General features: G+C 37.1%; 1 long non-coding RNA gene across 4 annotated transcripts in view; it reads right to left on the bottom strand.

Moving 5' to 3' along the window:
• The window catches only part of LOC150097384 (uncharacterized), a 60849-nt gene that overhangs the window by 10139 nt on the left and 27052 nt on the right, over positions 1 to 23658 (bottom strand). For all 4 annotated transcript variants that reach the window (XR_016549679.1, XR_016549678.1, XR_016549681.1 and 1 more), the window contains exon 2: positions 10789 to 10986. This is a non-coding gene — a long non-coding RNA (uncharacterized LOC150097384). The remainder of the gene's footprint in view (positions 1 to 10788; positions 10987 to 23658) is intronic.

The raw sequence follows: 23658 nt of genomic DNA on the forward strand, positions 1-23658 counted from the left end.
CCATATAACTGTAACTATTTCTCGTAAAGTGAACATCTGATCCTTGAAACCTCTGTTTGGTCTGAACCCAGCTTGTTCATCATAAGCTTCCCTTCCGCAATCCTCAACCGTTTCTCAAATATACATGCATAAATCTTGCTAGGAATACTCAGTAGAGAAATACCTCTCTACTTTTCACATTCAATTTTATTTCCCCTTTTGGTATATGGGTACTATGAGAGCTCTACTCCAATCATTGGGAATTCGTCTCACAGTCCAGGGATTCTGAACTATGCAGTGCAGCCACTGTAAGACTTTTATATCTCCATACTTCAGCATTTCTGATCGAATATCATCTACACCTGCTGCCGCTCCACATTTCAGACCTTTGATGGCTTTTTCTACTCCACGTATGGATATGTATCCCTGACTGCATGCCTGGTCAGTGTTTCACTGTTTGTTTCATTTAGCAGTTTTTCGACGTAATTACTCCGTAATTCAAAGATATCTTTTTCTCCAGTTTTCATGTCACCTTTATCATCTCTAATTCCTTCTACAGCACTCTTTCCTCATTTCTGACCTTTTTCAACAACCTCATGAATACCTTGCCACCTTCTTGGTATTTATTTTCTATGTCCTTACCATAGTTTTCCCATGACTTTTGTTTAGCTAATTTTAAACAGTGTTTAGTTTTCTTACATTTGTCTCTGTATTCTCTAAGAGCACAAGCTGACTTATTTGCCAAGAACTTTTGATATATTTTCTTATTTTCGTTCACTGCCTCTTTAACTTACTGTATCCGGCATGGAGTTCTGATTTTTCTGTCCTTGAAGACAACCTCACCATATGCTCTCTCTTGCTGAATCAATTAATGTGTTCTTCAGGGCTTGGACTCAATCTCTAAAGTTTGGTTCCTGTTCTCAAACTCTTTCATTTTTTTCTTGAATAATGTTTGTGTATTTTAGTCTACAGTTCACATATGAGAGTGCTCAACTTTTATATACTTTAAAACTCGCATATGTTCTTCTTTTCATTCTGAAATTCAAGTTCATCCTGCTAAAAACTAAATGAGGATCACTCTCAATTTCAAATCCTCTGTACACTCTAATGTCCTGAACCAGGGAGAAAAGATCACTATCACCAATAATATAGTCAATGAGACTTTTCTTATTTCTTCCCTCTTCTCTCCATGTGAATTTGTGAACATTTTTATGTTGGAACATTTGTGCAGTAATAGCCAGTCCATGTCCTGAGCAGAAATGCAATAGGTATTTGCATTATTATTAGTTCTGATCTTTTCTTCAAATTTTCACCAAATATTTTTGTATGTCTGACAATCATTTCCTACTCTGCTATTTATATCCCTAACGAGGATCAACTTTTCATTTTTCAGTGTGTCAGTTGCTTTCTCTAACGCCTCAAAACATTCCTCCACTTCTGCCTTAGTAGAACCTTCTGTGGGACCATAGGTACAAATAAGTCTCATTGTCCAAGTTCCCAATTCTGATATTTGCCCAAATCACTCTACTTGAGACTGCCTGCCATTCAAGAGGATTAGCCTCGTATATTTTGGTGTTGAATACTATGGCTACTCCTTCATTTCCTTGATTGTTCTTGCCTGAATATAACATTTTGTATTTATTGCTCAGAAAGATCTCACCAGTTTTTGTCTTTTTTGTTTCGGTCACCCCTCTTATGTCGATCTGGTACTTATCCAATTCCTCAGCTGGTTCCATTTCTTTGCCATTCAGGCTTCATGTATTGACAGTACCGATCTTAACTCTGGTGATGTTGAGTTGGAGCGTGTTTCAGGATTTGTTCCAGTAGCTGATTTTTCGCTGTTCGCCCTGGTTCCCTGGCGAAAACAACGGGGGCCTTATTTAACTGGCAACTCCCCAATCGGTATGAAATTCTGGCATGTTGTACCATCATTATATGATGGTACAACATGATGGTACATATATTGTGACTCAAGCCAATAAGAATACAGTTTTCTCGGCTAAATCCCAAATTCCCAGCCCAGCCTCGTTCGTTCAGTATCCATGTAGATATCTAACAGGGTGCACTACGAGAGGACTGGACATTGGGTTAGAAATCGTGTGGGTTCTCTGCATGTCTTTGAAGGCTATGTGGAGGTCTCCTCTCAGTTATACAGCTTTGACCCTTAAGCACCCCGTGGCTAATATCATTGTGTAGAAATCCAGTCTCATATCTTATTGCATAATTTTGTTAGGAATTTCAGTCCATCTAGAACCCTCAACCATTTTGCGAAGATATTATCTATTCCTGCAACTTTATATGGTTTTTAGTTTTCTGACGGCATTTTTAACTTCGCAAAGTAAAATGGATGGTCCTAAACATGTCAGTTCAGGAATATTATTTCCTTGTATATTCCCAATGAGTGATTAGGTATATATTTTATGACTGTAAATCTGTGTGTGTGTGTGTGTGTGTGTGTGTGTGTGTGTGTGTGTGTGTGTGTGTGTTCACAGGGCCATATTGCCTGTTCTGAGGGATGGAAAACCCTCAACCTCCATATGAGACCACCTAACTCATCTTTAGTTGAAAGAGACAAGATAAAGTTCCTCACATCATAGATGGGAATTGAACTCAGGTCTTTCCAACCAAAGGACTTCATCTTTATCAACTGAGATACAGAGGCTCTTCCATTTTCATTAAATCTGAGCCATACATTTGGAATAACTACAAATGCTTAATTCTTCAGTTATCATAATATATATTCTTTTTATTGATTTTATCTAATATATTTTCTAGATCTACATAGATTATTCTGTTTCTAGTTTTGCTTTCTCTAGACCAGGGTTACCCAAACTGTGTTCCATAGAAGTTGAATAAGTGTTAAGCGAGAGGTTCTGGAATTTGTCATTTTAGTTTTATAAGCATTTTTCTTGAATAAATATTCATCATCAAATTCCTGACATTTACCCTCAAGGGAGTGTACAGGATATGATAGTACTACATGAAAAATTTACATCATTACTAACTTCCTACCTACAATTTTCTGCCAAATCAATCTGTTACCTATCAAAGCTACAACATTGTCAGATCTTATATTTATATATCTATCTTCTAAGGCACTTTTTACCGTATCAATCCACCTATATCTTGGTCTTCCTCTGGGTCTTTTTCCCGCCAACCTGGCAGAGAACACTTCTTTGACTAATCTTTCCTTGCCCATTCTGTTTAAGTGACCATCACATCTGAGATTAGCTCTGCTAACGCATTCCTGGATGCTGACAATGTCAAGTTCTTTCTTAATATCCTCGTTTTTAATATGATATTGCCATTGATCTCATCTATTCATGCCCCTAATCTTTCTCAGGGTTCTCATATCTGCAGTCTCTAGTCTTTGGTCAAGTGTTTTACTTCTAACCCACCTCTCAGATCAATAAGTTAAAATTGGTTTGAACACTGCCTTGTATACAGCTAATTTAGTGTTTTGACTAATTTCTCTCTTATTCCATATAAATTTATTCAGTTGACCTCATACTATACCAGCTTTGTTGATTCTGTTGTCTATTTCCATATTTAATTTACCGTCTTCACTAAAAATCGTGCCTAAGTAGCTGAAATGTTTTACTTGTTCTATAGGTTCTCCATTCACAACACAGTTGATATTTTCAATGCTTCTGCCTATTTTCATTGTCTTTGTCTTTTTAATGCTGACTTTCATACCATATCTATTACAACAGTTATTCAATTTAGTCATGGAATCTTGCAGACTTGCAGCGGGTTTATTTAGAAGTATAACATCATCCACATAAAGCAAAGAGCTGAGATGAACCTCTCCAATTTTGATATCAGGTTTAATACCACTTTGTTTCATAATGTAATCCATATAGATAATGAATAACAGAGGTGATAATGTACATCCTTGTCTGACACCAGATTTAACATCAAATCATCTTCCTGTACTTCCTTCAATTCTAACTGCTGACTTACAACTCAAATAAACTAAGTATTGCTTGATATAATGATCTACTGACACCATACAACTGTAGCGTTTTGAATAGCTTCTCTCTTGGCACCTTGTCGTATGCTTTTTTCAGATTTACAAAACTTAAATACAGATATTTGTTATATTCCCATGACTTTTCAACTATTTGTCGTTAAGTGAATATCTGATCCTGACAGCCTCTATTTGCCCTGAATCCAGCTTGTTTTTCACCAAGCTTTTCTTCCACAATCCTTCTCAACCATTTCTCAAGTATACTGGCATAAATCTTACCAGGAACAATCCGTAAAGAAATACCTCTACTTCTCGCAATCAGTTTTATTTCTCTTTTTATATATGGGTACTATGAGATCTCTACTCCAATCATCTGGAATTCGTCCTTCTATTCAGGCCCTCTGAACAATGCAGTTTAGTCACTGTAAAGCTATTATACCCCCACATTTGAGCATTTCTGTTCTAATATCATCTACTCCAGCTGCCTTTCCACATTTCAGACTTTTGATGGCTTTTTCTACTTCAAGTATGGATATGCATTCCTGATTGCATGCCTGGTCAGTGTTTTTTTATCACTGTGCTGTCATCACTGCTAGTTTCATTTAGCAATTTTTTCGAAGTAATTACTCCATGCTTCAAGGATATCTTTATCTCCAGTTTTCATATCGCCTTTATCATCTAATTCCTTTTACAGCACTCTTTCCTCCATTTCTGAGCTTCTTCAACAACCTCCAGAATATCTTGCCACCATCTTGATATTTATTTTCTATATTCTTACCAAAGTCTTCCCATGACTTTTGTTTAGCTAGTTTTACACAGTGTTTAGCTTTCTTACATCTGTCTCTGTATTCTCTAAGAGCACAAGCTGACTTATTTGACAGGAACTTTTGATATGCTTTCTTCTTTTCCTTCACTGCCTCTTTATCTTTCTGTGTCCACCCGGGAGTTCTGATTTTTTTATCCTTGCAGACAACCTCACCACATGCCTCTCTGGCAGAATCAATCAATGTTTTCTTCAGAGCTTGCCACTGCATTTCCAAGGTTTGATTCCTGTTTTCAAACTCTTTTATTTTTTCTTGAATAATGTTTGTATATTTTAGTCTACAGTTCACATTTGAGAGCTGCTCAACTTTTATTCATTTTAAAACATTCTTACATGTTCTTCTTTTTAATATGAAATTCAATTTTATCCTGCCTAAGACTAAATGGTGATAACTTCCAATTTTAAATCCTCTGTACACTCTAGTATCCTGCACCAGAGGGAAAACATCACTATCAACAATACTATAGTCAATGAGACTTTTCTTATTCCTTGCCTCTTCTCTCCATGTGAATTTGTGCACATTTTTATGTTGGAACATGGTGTTAGTAATAACCAGTCCATGTCCTGAACAGAAATCCAACAAGTATTTGTCATTATTATTAGCTTTGCTCTTTTCTCCAAATTTTCCCAAAATACTTTTTTGTATGTCTGACAATCACTTCCTACTCTGCTATTCCCAATAAGGACCAACTTTTCCTTTTTCATTGTGTCAGTAGCTTTCTCTAGAGCCTCAAAAAATTCCTCCACTTCTACCTTAGGAGAACCTTCTGTGGGACAATAGGCACAAATAAATCTCATTGTCCAGTTCCCCATTCTGATATTTGCCCAAATCACTCTACTTGACGCTGCCTGCCATTCAAGACGAGCCTCGTATCTTGTGTAGAATACTATGGCTACTCCTTCTTTTCCTTGATTGTCATTGCTTGAATATAACATTTTGTATTTATTGCTCAGAAAGAGCTCACAAGTTTTTGTCTTTTTCATTTCAGTCACCCCTATTATGTCGATCTGGTACTTAATTCTAATTCCTCAGCTAGCTCCATGTCTTTGCCATTCTGTCTTCTTATGTTGATAGTACCGATCTTGAATTCTGGTGATATTGAGTTGGGGTGTGTTTTAGGATTTGTTCCAGTAGCTTGACTTTTCGCTGTTCACCCTGGTTCCCTGGCGAAAACAACAGGGGCCTTGTTTAACCGGGAGATGCCCCAGTCGGCATGAAATTCTATCATGTTGTACCATCATTTTATATTGTGGTTTAAGCCAATAAGAATACAATTTGGTCGGCTAAATCCCAAATTGCCACCCAACCTCGTTCGTTCGGTATCCAGGTAGATACCTAACAGGGTGCACTACGAGAAGGGAAGGATTGGACATCAAAAGCCCTGGTCGGTTCTCCCCATTCCTTTCAAGGCTATGTGGAGGTCTCCTCTCAGTTATACAGCTTTGACCCTTAAGCACCTCATGAATAAATATTTTATAGTGGAAATATTCTGAGGAGAATAATATTCGTGAATATATCGAAAAGCTCAGACCCAGAACACCTAATAACATGTGTGTATCATTAATTTTCACACATCGAAATCTTTCAACATTTGGGAAAGGGAATACCGCTGTTTATGACCGGTCATAAAAATTGCCTGCAAGCAGATTATAACAATAGGCAGCATATCCTCTGTTCTCAAAACTGAAAGAAATAACATCTGTGTTGCAAATGTTAGTGACTAATCAGCAAGGAAGTATAAAGAAAAGTTTTCCACTAAAATTGAAGATCAAGGTAGTCTGCAACCGGTTCTCAAATCTAGTAATACTGAATACGTTCGTTTAGGCTCCTTTCTATTCACTGAATACTTTCTTTGCAACTTCGTATGGCAGGGTGAAAGTTTCGAAATCGTAGTGCTGTGATTTTTTAAAAGTAATAGGCCTGCAGATTTAATTTTTAATATGAATAAGAGACAAGGGACTTTGTTTAATTTTGGTATTAAGAAATCTCTTATTGAAGTTTTTTTTGAGGCAACAGATAGTGAGTCATCCACTTCCCTCCTTTTGTACATCTCCAGGATGTACAAAAGGAGGGGAAAACTACCAGCACACAAGAGAAAAAGTCTGCATTCTTTAATAAGTACTTATAATATTATAAATTTTTGGTGATCCGAATGGGATATGTCAATGAAAATCAGCACAAATTAATTTAATGATGTTGGCCTGGGAAACTACAATATGCTACAAGATTTCATTAGTCTAGTGATTGATAACTGATTTAAATGTAATTTTATATTTGTGAACATGTCACACCATATACATAAGTGTACTAATACTCTTTATGATTATACCATAATTATTTATTAATATTGTAATGTGTTAATAATTAATACATTACAAAATAACCAAGGTGTTCTGTTAAAATTTCAGGATTTGTGAAGTGTTCCATCGTAGGAAAAGTTTGGAAAACGCTGCTCCAGACTATATACACTAAGAATTTTTTCTTTCTTTGGTGGTTTTAAATGAAGTATTCTACTTGATATATATGATTATGTTCTTGTATGTAATCTCTCATCATTATGTATTATTATTATTCTACCTCCCTTAGTCGCTCATGTTTCTCTGTTATATAGTATATACGTGGTTAGCCTAGTGGCTTTGCGCTTCGCAACCATATGCCTGGGAAAGGAGTGTGCCAGGTTCGATTCCCATTGTAGACGTGAAGAATTTGAGGATCTTCCTCAGGCATAGCCAAGTTAGCCGGTCTTGGGCGCGGTCAGTAGGGTTTTTTCCGCCAGTTTATCTGCCGTTTTTCATCCCGCAAAACAGGCAAACCGGCCCCATGAACATACGCCTCCACAGTCAAAAATACATCCCCCCCCACCCAGCGGCAGACCAGGCGACGGGTCAGTTGGGAGTAGTACTAACAAGAAGTCGCATCTAAAGTAACACGCGGACCCTGCATGGGAAGTGGGAATAACGCGTAGTAGAAGAAGAAGATTCTACCTCCCTTAGTCGCTCATGTTTCTTTGTTATATAGTATATATGCCAATTCGCTTTCTTCTCCCCCCCCTAAACATTTTTATAATTCATTGTAATGTCACACCGTATACATTAAATTATTTTCCTGCCCGAGATCTTAAATGCTAGGTAGAAACACCAAATATTTCTTCTTTTATCTTTGATTTCTTTATTTTGTTAAGTCATTTCAAGTAATTATCTCATCTTTCAACTTTGATTTCATTGAGTGATTTGGTTCAGTTTGCAACCTGCTAATCCAACCAGAACTCATTTTTATAAAAAGTACTGCTGTAGCCATTAATACCCACAGGGGCCACTCCTTGAAATACACTTCCAAACTTCACTGGTATGAATTATTATTATAAGGAGGCCATTTATCCATTACCTATTTGTGTCTATAATATGCATTATGCAATACAGCAGTTTCAATCGGTTGAATATATGCTGTTTCTCATGAATTCACTATCCTATTCAGGTGCTAAAACTCATGGCATGCCAAGTTAAAGAATGGAGATGCTACCACCATGGTTAATCAGATCAGTTGTCTCACTAGTCACACAGCTAAAAAATATGTGAATCCAAGAATCTGTATTATGTAGCATCTGTGTAACAGTAATTGAGACATGGTCAAAGATAAAGGTAACATGGAAGACCAAGTAAATTGAATAACAACCCAGAACATCAAGCAAACTATTTTGACTATGTCCAGTCAAAGATGGCCGATTTTTTTGCTGATTTAAATGAAGAATTAGTCTCCCAGATGTTTAGAAGTTTTCTGCAACTATACTTATTTAAATTAGGAGTATTCTGCAAAGCATAAGCAGATTTCCAGAATAATTTATCACTTTTGATTCTTATTTTTTTCTAAAGTAACAGTCCTTCTCCATCTAACTACATGTAGTATATTGAGTATATGGCATATCTGCAGCTAAAAGAAGAGAACACTAGAATTATATAGTTATGAACCAACATGGACAAAGTGTATCTACAGACCATGCACTCGATGTCCGATATGGAGTTAGATGGAGAAGGACTATGACTTGAAAAACTACAATTCAAATATCAAATTACTCTGGAATCTGCTTATGCTTTTCAGAATACTCCTAATTTAAATAAGTACAGCTGCAAAAATCTTGAAGGTAATTCTGCATTTAAATGAACAAATTAGCTACCATTAACTATGCATAGTGGATCTAATCAAAATAATTGAATGCTTGCTTGATGTTCTATTTCTCTTTCAAATTACAGGAAAACCTCAATTAATGCGAATTCAATGTGTGATAATCAGTTAGAGCAACTGAGTGAAATTATACTATTTCCCGCTTTAAGAAGTGATTAATCAGTTAACACGATTTTTTTATATCACACAAAATTTTTTGTCACCAATCTATAGTGAGTGGCGACAATTGTCTAGGTAGCAGCCAGTGGGCAGTGACCTCCGACACTCAGCAGTTGACTCAAAGCTATCATCGCAAGTGCATGTGCAAACTCTTCTCTTGCTCAATCACTTTGCTTTTTAATATATTCAACACTTGATATAGAAAAGAGAAAGACTGATAAAGAAAGCAGCAGTAATAAAAAGAGAAAAAAAAATTACGTTAATGAAAGTGGTGCTAGTAATATGATTGTGTGTGACTTGGGATATAGTGAGTCTACAGTTCGAACTATATTAAATAAGAGCAAAGAATACAAAGAACAAGGAAAAGTTGCTACTGCTTCTTTAAGCCATTTAATGATTGAGATGGAATGTCTTCTATTCACTCTGGATTGAGGATTGTAACACCAGAAAAGAATACCTCTTAGTGCAAGGAATATTCAGACAAAAGCTCTAAATATTTTTATATCACTGAAAGGGACTAAATTTCAAGAAGAATGTGAAAGTGATTTTTAAAATGGCCAAACCATCCTAAATGTTTGGCCGTTTTAAAAATCGAACTGGACTGTATTACGTAAGAATAACTGGGGAAACTGCTAGTGCTGATAAAGATTCTGCAGCCAAGTTTCCTGAAGAATTGCAAAAGATAATTCAGGAGACTGATTATGACAATTGTCAAATATATCAATGTTGATGAAACTGGTCTCTTTTGCAAGCAATATGCCAACAAAAACTTTCCTAGCTCAAACTGAAGCATCTTAACCAGGATACAAAGTATCTAAAGATCATCTTATGCTTTTATTAGGAGGTAATGCAGAAGGTGACTTTAAACTCAAACCTATATTAGTTTATTGTGTACAAAATTCAAGATCTAACATTATTGAAGAAATCAGCACAATTGGAAAAGAACTTGGATTTAATGAACTGGATAATGAAGATGTAAGAAACTTGCTCGATTCCCATTCAGAACAGTTAAGCAAGAATGATCTCCTTCAACTAGAAGAACAGCTTGCAGATGAAAATGATAAGGAGTGCAAATAAGAAGAGAATATTACGACTAAGAAGCTAACTGCAAAACTTGAGCTAGTTTACAATCACATTGAGCATGCTAAGGAAATTGTGTTTGATGCTGATCCTGATAAGGAACAAAACATTGAAGCTCACCGAAATGTTGATAAAGCGATCACCAGCAATCACAAATTGCATGACAAGATGAAAAAGCCTAGCACTATTAAAACATCTTTACTTAATTATTTTATAAAAAAGTAGCTCAATCAAATGTTTAGACATTAAATAAAAATTTAAGCAATTGATTTTTTTATTAACTCATGATTTTATCCTGTAATATAGCTTATACTGTAATTCATTGTTTTTTTTTTTTTTTCAAATTTATGCTAACTGATGAAATATAATTATTCCTTGTTTATTGCGTTTGCTTAGCACACATTCATTGATGGATTAATTAATCACGTTAAGCGAGGTTTTCCTGTACTTTGTCTTCCAGTTATCTTTTCCCTTAATGCCTTTGTTACTATTAGGCAAAATATTGGAATAAAGTTACTGAATTTTTGTGTTGTCAATAACCATTACATTTTTGTGGTATCATACCTAACCAACAAATTTAAACTAACTTATACTTACTATGTTAAACTTGAACTGTGTACAAAAGATTCAGCCGTCTTTGCAAGCTCTGCTTTATATTTTTGAGTCCTTGAATAATCAGCATAAATAGCCCAAGCTACACAAGTTGGAAACAGAATTACATACCTATACCAGACCACCAACTTTAGATTTCTTATAAAGGAACTGGCAATCCGTTTATTTTTCAACATCAGCAAACTAAAAAGATACAAAATCAGGGTCTTGGATAAACTGCATGTACAATAGCTATCACTAAAAAAAAAGTTAACCTAGAATTAGTGAGTGCAAAAGCAATATTAACTTTTATAAACTAAATAAATCTGATCACTATCCGATATTTTTTTTCCAAACTTAAATATTAAATACACTTGCAGTTAGTTTTGAATACAAAGTTAATTTAAAAATAAAATTTTAAATGTATAATGAAAAATTAATTCACTGATTAATAACACAAGACATGATTAAGAAGCACAAAACACTGTGCTGGGGTGCTTAAGGGTCAAAGCTGTATAACTGAGAGGAGACCTCCACATAGCCTTTAAAGGAATGCGGAGAACCGACCAGGGCTTCTGACCTAATGTCCAATCCTCACCTTCTCGTGGTGCACCCTGTTGGGTATCTACTTTGATACTGAACGAACGAGGATGGGCTGGCAATTTGGGATTTAGCCGACCAAATTGTATTCTTATTGGTTAAACCAAAATAAAAAATGATGGTATAACATGACAAAATTTCATGTCGGCTGGGGCGTCATCGGTTAAACAAGACCCCCGTTGTTTTCGCCAGGGAACCAGGGTGAACAGCGAAAAGTCAGCTACTGGAACAAATCTGAAAACAAACCCCAACTCAAAATCACCAGAGTTAAAGATCGGTACTATCAACGTAAGAAGCCTGAATGGCAAAGAAATAGAGCTAGCTGAGGAATTAGATACGTACCAGACCGATATAATAGGGGTGACTGAAACAAAAAAGACCAAAACTGGCGAGATCTTTCTGAGCAATAAATACAAAATGTTATATTCGGGCAATGACAATCAAGGGAAAAGAAGGAGTAGCCACAGTATTCAACACAAAATACGAGGCTAATCTTCTTGAATGGCAGTCAGTCTCAAGTAGAGTAATGTGGGAAAATATGAGAATGGGGAACTGGACAATGAGACTTATTTGTGCCTATGGTCCCATAGAAGGTTCTACTAAGTTAGAAGTGGAGGAATTTTTTGACGCTCTAGAAAAAGCAACTGACACAAAGAAAAAGGAAAAGTTGGTCCTTGTTGGGGATCTAAATAGCAGAGTAGGAAATGATTGTGAGACATACAAAAATATTTTGGGAAAATATGGAGAAAAGAGCAAAGCTAATAATAATGGCAAATATCTGTTGGATTTCTGCTCAGGACGTGGACTGGTTATTACTAACACCATGTTCCAACATAAAAATGTGCACAAATTCACATGGAGAGAAGAAGCTAGGAATAAGAAAAGTCTCATTGACTATGTTATTGTTGATAGTGATGTTTTCTCCCTGGTGCAGGACACCAGAGTGTACAGAGGATTTGAAATTGGAAGTGATCACTATTTAGTCTTGAGCAGGATAAAATTGAATTTCATATTGAAAAGAATAACATGTAAGAAAGTTTAAAAGCGAATAAAAGTTGAGCAGTTCTCAGATTGAACTGTAGACTAAAATACAGAAAGATAATTGAAAAGAAAATGAAAGAGTTTGAGAACAGGAATCAAACCTTGGAGATTCAGTGGCAAACTCTGAAGAAAACATTGATTGATTCTGCCAGAGAGGCATGTGGTGAGGTTGTGTGCAATATAATAAAATCAGAACTCCCTGGTGGACACAGGAAGTTAAAGAGGCAGTGAAGGAAAAGAAGAAAGCATATCAAAAGTTCCTGGCAAATAAGTCAGCTTTTACTCTTACAGAATATAGAGACAAATGTAAGAAAGCTAAACAGTGTGTAAAACTAGCTAAACAAAAGTCATGGGAGGACTTTGGCAAGAATATAGAAAATAAATATCAACAAGGTGGCAAATATTCTGGAGGTTGTTGAAGAAGCTTATGATAAAGGTGACATGAAAACAGGAGAAAAAGATATCCTTGAAGTATGGAGTAATTACTTTGAAAAACTGCTAAATGAAACAAGCAGTGATGACAGCACAGTGGTAAAAAACACTGACCAGGCATGCAGTCAGGAATACATATCCATACTTGAAGTAGAAAAAGCCATCAAAGGCTTGAAATGTGGAAAGGCTGCAGGAGTAGATGACATTAGACCAGAAATGCTGAAGTATGGTGGTATAAGTCTTACAGTGGCTGCACTGCATAGTTCAGAAAGCCTGGACAGAGGGACGAATTCCCGATGATTGGAGTAGAGCTCTCATAGTACCCATATATAAAAAAGGGAAATAAAACTGAATGTGAGAATTACAGAGGTATTTCCCTACTGAGTGTTCCTGGCAAGATCTATGCAAGTATACTTGAGAAACGGTTGAGAAGAATTGTGGAAGAAAAGCTTGGTGAAGAACAAGCTGGATTCAGGCCAAACAGAGGCTGTCAAGATCAGATCTTCACTTTACAACAAATAGTCGAGAATGCATGGGAATATAACAAAGATCTGTATTTAAGTTTTGTCGATTTGGAAAAGGCATATGACAAGGTGCCAAGAGAGAAGCTATTCAATACGTTGCAGTTATATGGTGTCAATGGGGCATTATATCAAGCAATGCTTAGTGTTTATTTGAGTTGTAAGTCAGCAGTTAGAATTGAAGGAAGTACAGGAAGATGGTTTAATGTTAAATCTGGTGTGAGACAAGGATGTACATTATCCCCTCTGTTATTCATTATCTATATGGATCACATAATGAAGGAAAGAGATATTAAACATGATATCAAAATTGGAGATGTTAATGTCAGCTCTTTGCTTTATTGCGGATGATGTTATACTTCTAAATAAATCCGCTACAAGTCTGCAAGATTCTCTGACTAAATTGAATAGCTGTTGTAATAGATATGGTATGAAGGTCAGCAATAAAAAGACAAAGACAATGAAAATAGGCAGAATCATTGAAAATGTCAACTGTGTTGTGAATGGAGAACCTATGGAACAAGTAAAATATTTCAGCTACTTAGGCACAATTTTTACTGAAGATGGTAAATTAAATATAGAAATAGACAACAGAATCAGCAAAGCTGGTATGGTGGGAAGTTAATTGAATAAATTAATATGGAATAAGAGAGAAATTAGTCGGAACATTAAATTAGCTGTATACAAGACAGTGTTCAAACCAGTTTTAACTTATGGATCTGAGAGCTGGGTCAAAAGTAAAACACTTGACCAAAGACTAGAGACCGCAGATATGAGAGCCCTGAGAAAGATTAGAGGCGTGAACAGATGGCATCAATGGCAATATCATATTAAAAATGAGGATATTAGGAAAGAACTTGACATTGTCAGCATCCAGGAATGCATTAGCAGAGCTAATCTCAGGTGGTATGGTCACTTAAATAGAATGGGAGAGGAAAGATTAGCAAAACAAGTGTTCTCTGCCAGGTTGGCAGGAAAACGACCCAGAGGAAGACCAAGATATAGGTGGATTGATATGGTACAAAGTGCCTTAGACGATAGAAATATAAGATCTGATAATGTTGGAGTCTTGACAAGTAACAGACTGATTTGGAGGAAAATTGTAGATAGGAAGTTAGTAATGATGTAATTTTTTCATGTAGTACTGTCATATCCTGTACACCCCTTGAGGGTACATGGCAGGAATTTGATGATGATGAAACATTGTGCTGAACCTCATCTCATTCACTTACTGCCATCTTTATCCTTTATAACCTCCTCCAGAAATATATCCCCAAAACTAGAATCTGCAGGTATTCCAAAGAATATCAATAACTTTCTTCCTATAATTCTTTACCCACCTTTGATACAAATAAACAGTATGTTTTGAATTCTTTTTCAGATGTGTTGGTGTCAATAATCAGTTTTTTTTTTTGTTTTTTTTTCCCCCTCCATATGTTTTGAGTAAACATTCTGGCCTATTGAACTAACCATCCAAATCATGCATTCCCCCCCCCCCCCACCCCCCCCCCCCCCCACCCCCCCCCCCCCCCACCCCCCCCCCCCCCCACCCCCCCCCCCCCCCACCCCCCCCCCCCCCCACCCCCCCCCCCCCCCACCCCCCCCCCCCCCCACCCCCCCCCCCCCCCACCCCCCCCCCCCCCCACCCCCCCCCCCCCCCACCCCCCCCCCCCCCCACCCCCCCCCCCCCCCACCCCCCCCCCCCCCCACCCCCCCCCCCCCCCACCCCCCCCCCCCCCCACCCCCCCCCCCCCCCACCCCCCCCCCCCCCCACCCCCCCCCCCCCCCACCCCCCCCCCCCCCCACCCCCCCCCCCCCCCACCCCCCCCCCCCCCCACCCCCCCCCCCCCCCACCCCCCCCCCCCCCCACCCCCCCCCCCCCCCACCCCCCCCCCCCCCCACCCCCCCCCCCCCCCACCCCCCCCCCCCCCCACCCCCCCCCCCCCCCACCCCCCCCCCCCCCCACCCCCCCCCCCCCCCACCCCCATTACACCATGTTGTAGTCTCGCATATTGTGACAAACTGTGTTTTTGTGCTCTGAAGATGCTAGTTATAACACCAGCGAAATATCAGCAACAAGTCAATAAATTATTTACTTATAATTTTGTGTTCTGATATATAGCATCAAAAATAAACAATATGTACGACGAACACATAAGCCTTTCTACACGTTTATGGTTATAGGTAACTTTTCTTTATTTAATGGATGAAACTTTGTTTGCTGCACTTTAGATGAATGACAATACATTAAAAATTAATGACATTATCTGAATTAAAATACGGGTCTTTAAACCAGAAGTTCACAAGCAGAATAAGATTAGGATAGAAAAGGAACAAATACACTAATCACTATTACTAGACTTCATGCTAAGTATCCAAATACTATATATATATATATATATATATATATATATACACACACACACACACACACACACTGTGTGAGGAGTGGAAGGGAGGTGACAGTTTCTAGAGACAAGTACTGCATCAAATAAGGAAATTATTTCTGATTAGCAAGAGATGATTTGAATGGTAAATGTATACAGTATATCTTTTTCAAAATACATCCAAAAGGCAGCCAGGCAAAAGACTGGTTTCTCAGACATATAACTTGAGTCTGGTCCATATGGATGAACATTTCTCATGATTTACTAACAAGAAAATTTTTTCCAAGATACTTATGCAAATGATGTACTATTGCAAATGTAAATTTGCCATTCATATTTGCATACTGACATTGTAACTTTAACAAAAGAGGTACTCCACTGATGGAAACACTGATATCTGAAGCAGTTCCTGGTCTATCATTCCAAGAGAGTACTCTATTTATTGCCTTTTGGTACTTTCTGCAATCTTTTCCTCAGTTACACAGTTACTGTATTTACTAAAATATAACACTTTTTTCCCCAAAATTAAAGCTAAAAAAATCGTGGTGCGAGATATATGTGGGGATTTTTGGAAACTTAAGTTCTCAGGAAAAAACTGAAAATGGGTATGACTTACCAAGAATCTCCTATTCGCTATCGCTACTTCCGGCCTCGAGAGCGGTTTCCTTGTGTGCATCGTTAGTCATCTACCCAAATAGCATCATTTTCTTTCCCATTATTTCAAGCAAAAATTACTACTAATTTACAAGAATTGAGATATGTAATGAACAATCCTTCATGAATGACTAATAAGAAGTGAAAGCAGAGCATGAAACAGACAGCAATGGTAAGCCAGTAGAGATAGAGCAGCTATGAAGACGTGCATATGATTGGTGAGGTATTAACAAATGATTGCACAAACCCAATGACAAAGGCAGTTGAGTTGAAATGCTAATTCTCTTCAAACGAATTCCATATTTGAAACTGTCATGATACATTCACTATATATTTCTCAGTTTTAACACATTCATGACAAGGTGGTGTTTTGCCCATTTATTATTCTGACAGAACTTCTCATTACCGTTTGTGTATTGCTTCCACATCATGTGGGCGGCCTCAACTCACACAATGAAGTTTCAACCCTTCGGTTGAATTTTATTGCTGCTTGTTGGCTCTACTGATGGTGCAACGCGTGCATTTGCACGGAGCAGCCAAAATGAAAGTGAATAAAATGAAGATGTGGAATAAATAATAATAATAATATTATTATAATAAGTTGACTAGTGACTTATTATGTCCATGATGCTCTTCGGTAATCGAAGCTATGCGAGTCGTTCTTCGCTTACTCTCTTTCCCTCTCGCCTCTCCTCTCTATTCCTTGCATACACAACAATGGAGTCTGCAATAAAACTGCATTTAAAAGTTCATTCTGCGAAATTATATTTCCGTCTTGTGCTTGTTAACTGACTATGAATTGAATTTCCCACTGTTAGCTGGTGTTAAATTCTGAATGAGAAGAATTATAATATAATAGTAACTCATTCAGAGTTTAACATAATCTATCATTCCCAAGACCAATTTTGTTCATCAGAATAAATGTTAAAATACTACCTACTGTTGTGTGCCACTATTTTGTATAATATATTGTAATATATTTGTAAAAACTTGTAGTTGTTAGTTGTATTAATCATGCTAATTCTTAGTATTGTGTATGCATACCATGTGAACCAAACATGGGAACTTGGAACTTAATTATATGAATTACTGCCTAAGGCAAGACACGTGTACTAGAAAACGAGTCAATACGAAGTAATTGAAATTTCCACTACAGTCCTTCTCTTTGAGTAACGGTCGTCGATACTGTAATCTATAGAACGTTTCAGTTGTTTTTGAGCGTATATTAAGGAAAGTTGATTTTGCTCAGTGTTAGTGACTGTTACAGTGATAAGTTTTTTAAAGTTTTATGTAAATGAGTAGTTAGTAGAGTGTTTCAACCTCCATTAATTACTAAATAATACCATACTAATAATAACATTTTATTGTAGGGTTTAAAACAATTTTAATATTCAAATAGATTACAATGTCCGATAAAAGAAAAAACTTTCAGGTGCAGAATATCGTAAACGGAAACTGGAAAAAGAACGTGATATTCAAAAACATAGCGGAACTTTACTTAAATATCTAAAAACTGAATCAGCCGATGAAGGGCAGGAGGAAATAAGTAAATGTACCGAAACCAATGATTCTGAGCATTGCAAGGAATCTTGAAAATGAGACTGATATAACAGTTTCCGAATCTAGAGATTTAAGTGATGAACTTGATAGGTACACTGATCCAGCTAGATGGAATCCTTCTTTAAGCGATTGCCGAAAGACTGGAAATCGTAAAAAAGGGCCCGCCAGAGAAACCAAGCAGTGATTTCATTTTTCCGGCAGCTCTAATAGTAGGAAATTTTCATTAAATTTTTACACCATGGAGAACACATTAATAGTTTCGCCAATTGAAGTTCTTCGTTTTATTGTTGAAAATAACTTTGCTCCGAATGTCACTGTCGCTCTAAGAACATTACTGACATTGCCTGTGATGGTTGCAAGTGGTGAGCGTAGTTTCTCAAAACTGAATCTTATTAAAACTTACTTACGCTCAACAATGGCCAAAACTAGATTGAAAGGACTTGCCATGATTTCAATTGAACATGAAATCGGTCAGAAATTAGACTATGCAGACCTAATTTCTGAGTTTGCAAATATGAAAGCAAGAAAAGTGTATTTTTAATCAGTAGATACTAAAAACAATATAAATTCTAATTAAAATAATGTGAAAATAATGCTAAAATTATAACGTGTACATTCTACAGTTAAGTGTAACTCAACAGTTCACCGTTGTACAAGTGAAGATCATTCCATATATGTAAGTAATAAATTATAACTACATTTCATTTAATTGTCAATTGATGAAGTCGATTGTTTATTTTATGAATATGCAGTATTTTAATCACTTTATCAGTGCATTATTATTAATGGTACTATATTTAAAATTAATGGTCATGAATCAATAAGAGAGAAATTAGTCGGAACATTAAATTAGCTGTATACAAGACAGTGTTCAAACCAGTTTTAACTTATGGATCTGAGAGCTGGGTAAGAAGTAAAACACTTGACCAAAGACTAGAGACCACAGATATGAGAGTCCTGAGAAAGATTATAGGCATGAACAGATGGCATCAATGGCAATATCATATTAAAAACGCAAATATAAGGAAAGAACTTGACATTGTCAGCATCCAGGAATGCGTTAGCAGAGCTAATCTCAGGTGGTATGGTCACTTAAACAGAATGGGCGAAGAAAGAATAGCAAAACAAGCGTTCTCTGCCAGGTTGGCAGCAAAACGACCCAGAGGAAGACCAAGATATAGGTGGATTGATACGGTACACAGTGCCTTAGACGATAGAAATATAAGATCTGATAATGTTGGAGTCTTGACAAGTAACAGACTGATTTGGAGGAAAATTGTAGATAGGAAGTTAGTAATGATGTAATTTTTTTTCATGTAGTACTATCATATCCTGTACACCCCTTGAGGGTACATGGCAGGAATTTGATGATGGTCATGAAACTAATGTTGAACATAATGGTTTTCAAAATTCCAAAAGTTAATTTGAGGTTGGTGCTGGAGCGGCAAAAATTCTAGAGCCGGCCCTGTTTGTTTGCATGCTACTTCTTTGCCGAGCTGGCAGGTGGACTCACACACCCATTATGTGACGTTTCAATTCGTGGTAGAAATTTATTTGAAGTTAGCCTTTGTGATCTGTCTTAATGACATTGAAAAATTGGACAACAGATTTTAGTTAGATACTGTATTTGCCAGTGCAACACAAGGTTTTGCTTGAGTCTATACAGCATAGTTTCTGTAGGACATGTGATTCATCAGTTAGTGCCATTTTAATCCCATTTGCCACTAATTGCACTAACAACATTCTTTATGCTTTTTATATTTTGGAATCAGAATTGCCCTGCATCTCTACGAGTGCAGAACCAGTCAACAGCTCCTCAGCACCCTTCTCAATACCGAGATGCATTGAAATTATCTTTAGTGGGGGAAAAAATCTTATAAAAGTCTATCACACAATAATTCAATTCAAGGTCCTTCTCCAAGCCAAACAATGTGTGTTTAAATTCAACCACAGATGAGAGAACCCTTGAAACTTCTGTGCATGGCAAAAGGCAGTGAATCCATTGTGGGAAAGCAGCAAAAGATGAGTGGAAATAATCAGTTGCACGAAGAATACAAAGAGCAAGCAAGCAATAAAGTTGACTCATTTGGTAAGTGTGACAAAAGTACAGTATGAGGGGATTAGCTAAAGAGGAAGATTTTTTGATCAGTGCCCAGTAGAAGAAAGATTATGGAAGGATGATATCTGTGAGAATGAGAAAATATCCACTGAGGAAAACATAATTAGGATGTTAAATGAGCATTTCAGTAAGGTATTTCATCCTTGGATATGTAACAATGCAATACTTGACAGCAGTGGGAAGGGAGAAAGAATCAGTAATGTTGATTGAGCAAGAATTCAGTAAACTTGATGTGTGAGGCTGTAAGACTTGTTGGTATACCACATGTCTGAGGGTCAAAGCTATATAACTAAGAGGAGACATCAACATAGCCTTTAAAGGAATGCAGAGAGCCAACCAGAGTTTCTTTTCTGATCTAATGTCCAATCCTCACCCTCTTGTGGTGCACCCTGTTATGTATCTACCTGGATACTGAATGAACAAGGACGTGATGGCAATTTGATATTTAGATGACCAAATTGTATTCTTATTGGTTTAAATAGCAATGTACAATAATGGTACAACATGAGAGTTTCATGCCAGCTGGGGTGTTGCCCGGTTAAACAAGGCCCCTGTTGTTTTCACAAGGTAACCAGGACAAACAGCGATAACTCAGCTACTGGAACAAATCCTGAAACGCATCCCAACTGAGTTCAAAATTGGTACTATCAACATAAGAAGCCTGAATGGCAAAGAAATGGAACTAGCAGGAGAATCGGATAAGTACCAAATCAACATAATAGGGGGTGATTGAAACAAAAAAGACAAACTGATGAGATCTTTCTAAGCAATAAATACAAAATGCTATATTCAGGCAATAACAATCAGGGAAAAGAAGGAGTAGCTATAGCATTTAACACTAAATATAGGGCTAATCTTGAATGGCAGGCAATATCAAGTAGAGTGATGTGGGCAAATATCAGAATAGAAACTAAACAATAAGACTTATTTGTGCCTATGAAGGTTCTACTAAGGTAGAAGTGGAGGAATTTAAGGCTTTAGAGAAAGCAACTGACACAATGAAAAAAAAGGTAAAGTTGGTCCTTGTTTAGGGTTCCCATTCGTCCAGTTTTTTTATAAAAATGTCCCGAGTTAATTCCAGAAGTCCCACTTTTTTTAAGTATCCTTCAGGAAAAAATGGATAAATGGATTTTATCTCGTTTTTAGTACCAATTTCTATTACAATGTTGATAATAATAAATTTTATTTATTAATTATTTATAATAATGATCATTAGTATTATAAATAATATAACTAATAGTAACTAATGGCAATGTTCTTTTTTCCCATGCTTCTGTTATAACAGTATCTTACTTGATCAATACTTTGCATGTTATAATTTTTATCGTTTTCTACCCCTATAATGCTAAAATGTAAGTGCAGTATTAATGATTATATTAGAAGAGAATTTCCTTTCATTAAAGGTGTAGATGAAAATGTGGAATGTACTTTATGTAACTATAAATTTTGCATTTCGCATGGTGGTTGGTCAGACGTAGTCAACCACGTGAAAACGAAAAAACATAAAGCTGCTGTTAGAAGTAAGGCTTCCAACTGCAGTATAAGTAATTTTTTAATTGTGAAAACCAAGAGTGAAAGGGAAAAGAGTTATCACTGGCAGCGCAGGAAGCAACCTTCGCATATCACACAGCGGTGCATAACCACAGCTTTAACTCCATGGACTGCACAACAAACAACGTGAAAAAAATTTTCAACGATAAATTAAGGTGTTCACAAACAAAGTACAAGGCAATAATAACCAATATTATTGCACCGTTAGCGACAAAGCAGATTGAGGAAGAGCTAAAAGAAGTTCATTTTATATCAGTACTAATCGATTCATCAAACCACTTTGACATGAAATTAGTGCCTTTGGTCATTAGATACTATCATCCAGAAAAATTGTCCTCAAGGGCTCACTTTAGTGAGTATGAACATGGCAAATCCGAGGTACCTGATGCTGGACCATGCCTTACTTCATGTAATATACATCTGTTATATTATCTGTAGACTGGTCCCTCCCCTTTTTTTCTTTCCTTCTTTCTTTTCTTCTTGCTACCTTCCCCCAATGCTATTAGAGTATTCGAGGGCTAGGGATGAATCTTTCCTATTTTGCTATTTCATCTTATGTGGAAAGGGCCTCTGCAGCAACCCTACCACTTTCTTCTTGCAGTGACTTCACTCCAAAATGCTACTATGATTGTGCCTAATAACGCATCTCATGCTGCATCGGCTGTCGCACAGAATAATCAGAGCCGCGTTCAGGGCTTAGGCAGAGGGTCCTGTTCAAGAAGTATATTACAGTCTCCATCAAAAGTCAGTGATACTGTGAATGAGCAACACAGAATGTATAAGATTAATCTTAGAAAGGAATTTTACATAGGCACATGGAATGTCCAGGGTTTACAGATGGGTACTCTTGAGATTGTCTGTAAAGAGATGGATAGGTATAAAATTGACATCTTGGGAATTACAGAGACCAAATGGAATGGAGAAGGTCACTTCAAAAGACAGGATGATAAGCTAGTTATTTACTCAGGTGGTGGCTCAAAACATCATGGGGTAGCTGTGATACTGAAGACAGCTCAGGCAAGAAGCCTTCTTGGTTATAACCCCGTTAATGATAGGATACTCTCCATTAGACCTAAGGCTCAGCCTACCAATGTATCAATTGTGGTAGTTTATACACCCCACACGAATAGGCCTCAAGAAGAGAGTGAAGAATTCTATGAAAACTTACAAACTGTTTTGAACTGCCTACCAAGGAGAGACATACTGTACATCTTAGGAGACTTAAATGCAAAAGTTGGAAAGAGTATGAGAGTCAGGCCAGAGTGTGGCATGTTTGGTCTGGGTGAATGTAACACCCATGGTGAAAAACTGTTGGAATTTGCCCGTGCTAACAGATTAGTTATTACCTGCTTCCAGAAACATCCATGACGGACCTATACTTGGACATGTAACATTGATAGGTCAAGACACCAGATTGATTACATCCTGGCTCTCCAGCAGTGGAAGACAAGCATCTCTGATGTGCATACTTGTCCTGGAGCAGATTGTGGTACAGACCATCAACTGGTAAGAGCCAAAGTAAGACTAAGACTCCGAAAACTTCCAGGTCAGGCACATTCCACTAGATTGGATGTTAGAGTAATTCCTAGTGGATTCACAGAAGAAACATCAACTCGTCTGGATGATTTTTTGGATGATCATTACTTTTTTGGAGACCAATGAGGAAATCTCACCAGAAATGCTTTGGGAAGGAGTCAAGATGATAATACAGGATACAGCAAAGACGTATCTCGGCCCAATAAGAAAACCAAGAGACCCATGGATATCAGATTCAACATGGGAACTAATCAAAAGACGGTTGAAAAAACAAAGAGACACGGGGACCAAAGAATAGAAGAGATTACATACAGAAATCAGAAGAGCTATCAAGCAGGACAAGGAAAAGTTCTATACTAATAAATGTGAAGAAACAGAGTTCCAGATGAGAAGGCATAATTATAAAAGGATGCTTTATTTAGTTTGTGACTTAAAGCACAAGTTTAAGCCCAAATTGAATATCAAAGATAGGAAT

The sequence above is a fragment of the Typopeltis vanoorti genome, chromosome 17, assembly GCF_054136105.1.
Source record: "Typopeltis vanoorti isolate ZY-2024b chromosome 17, IOZ_Tvanoo_1.0, whole genome shotgun sequence".
Classification (NCBI taxonomy): Eukaryota; Metazoa; Arthropoda; class Arachnida; order Uropygi; family Thelyphonidae; genus Typopeltis; species Typopeltis vanoorti.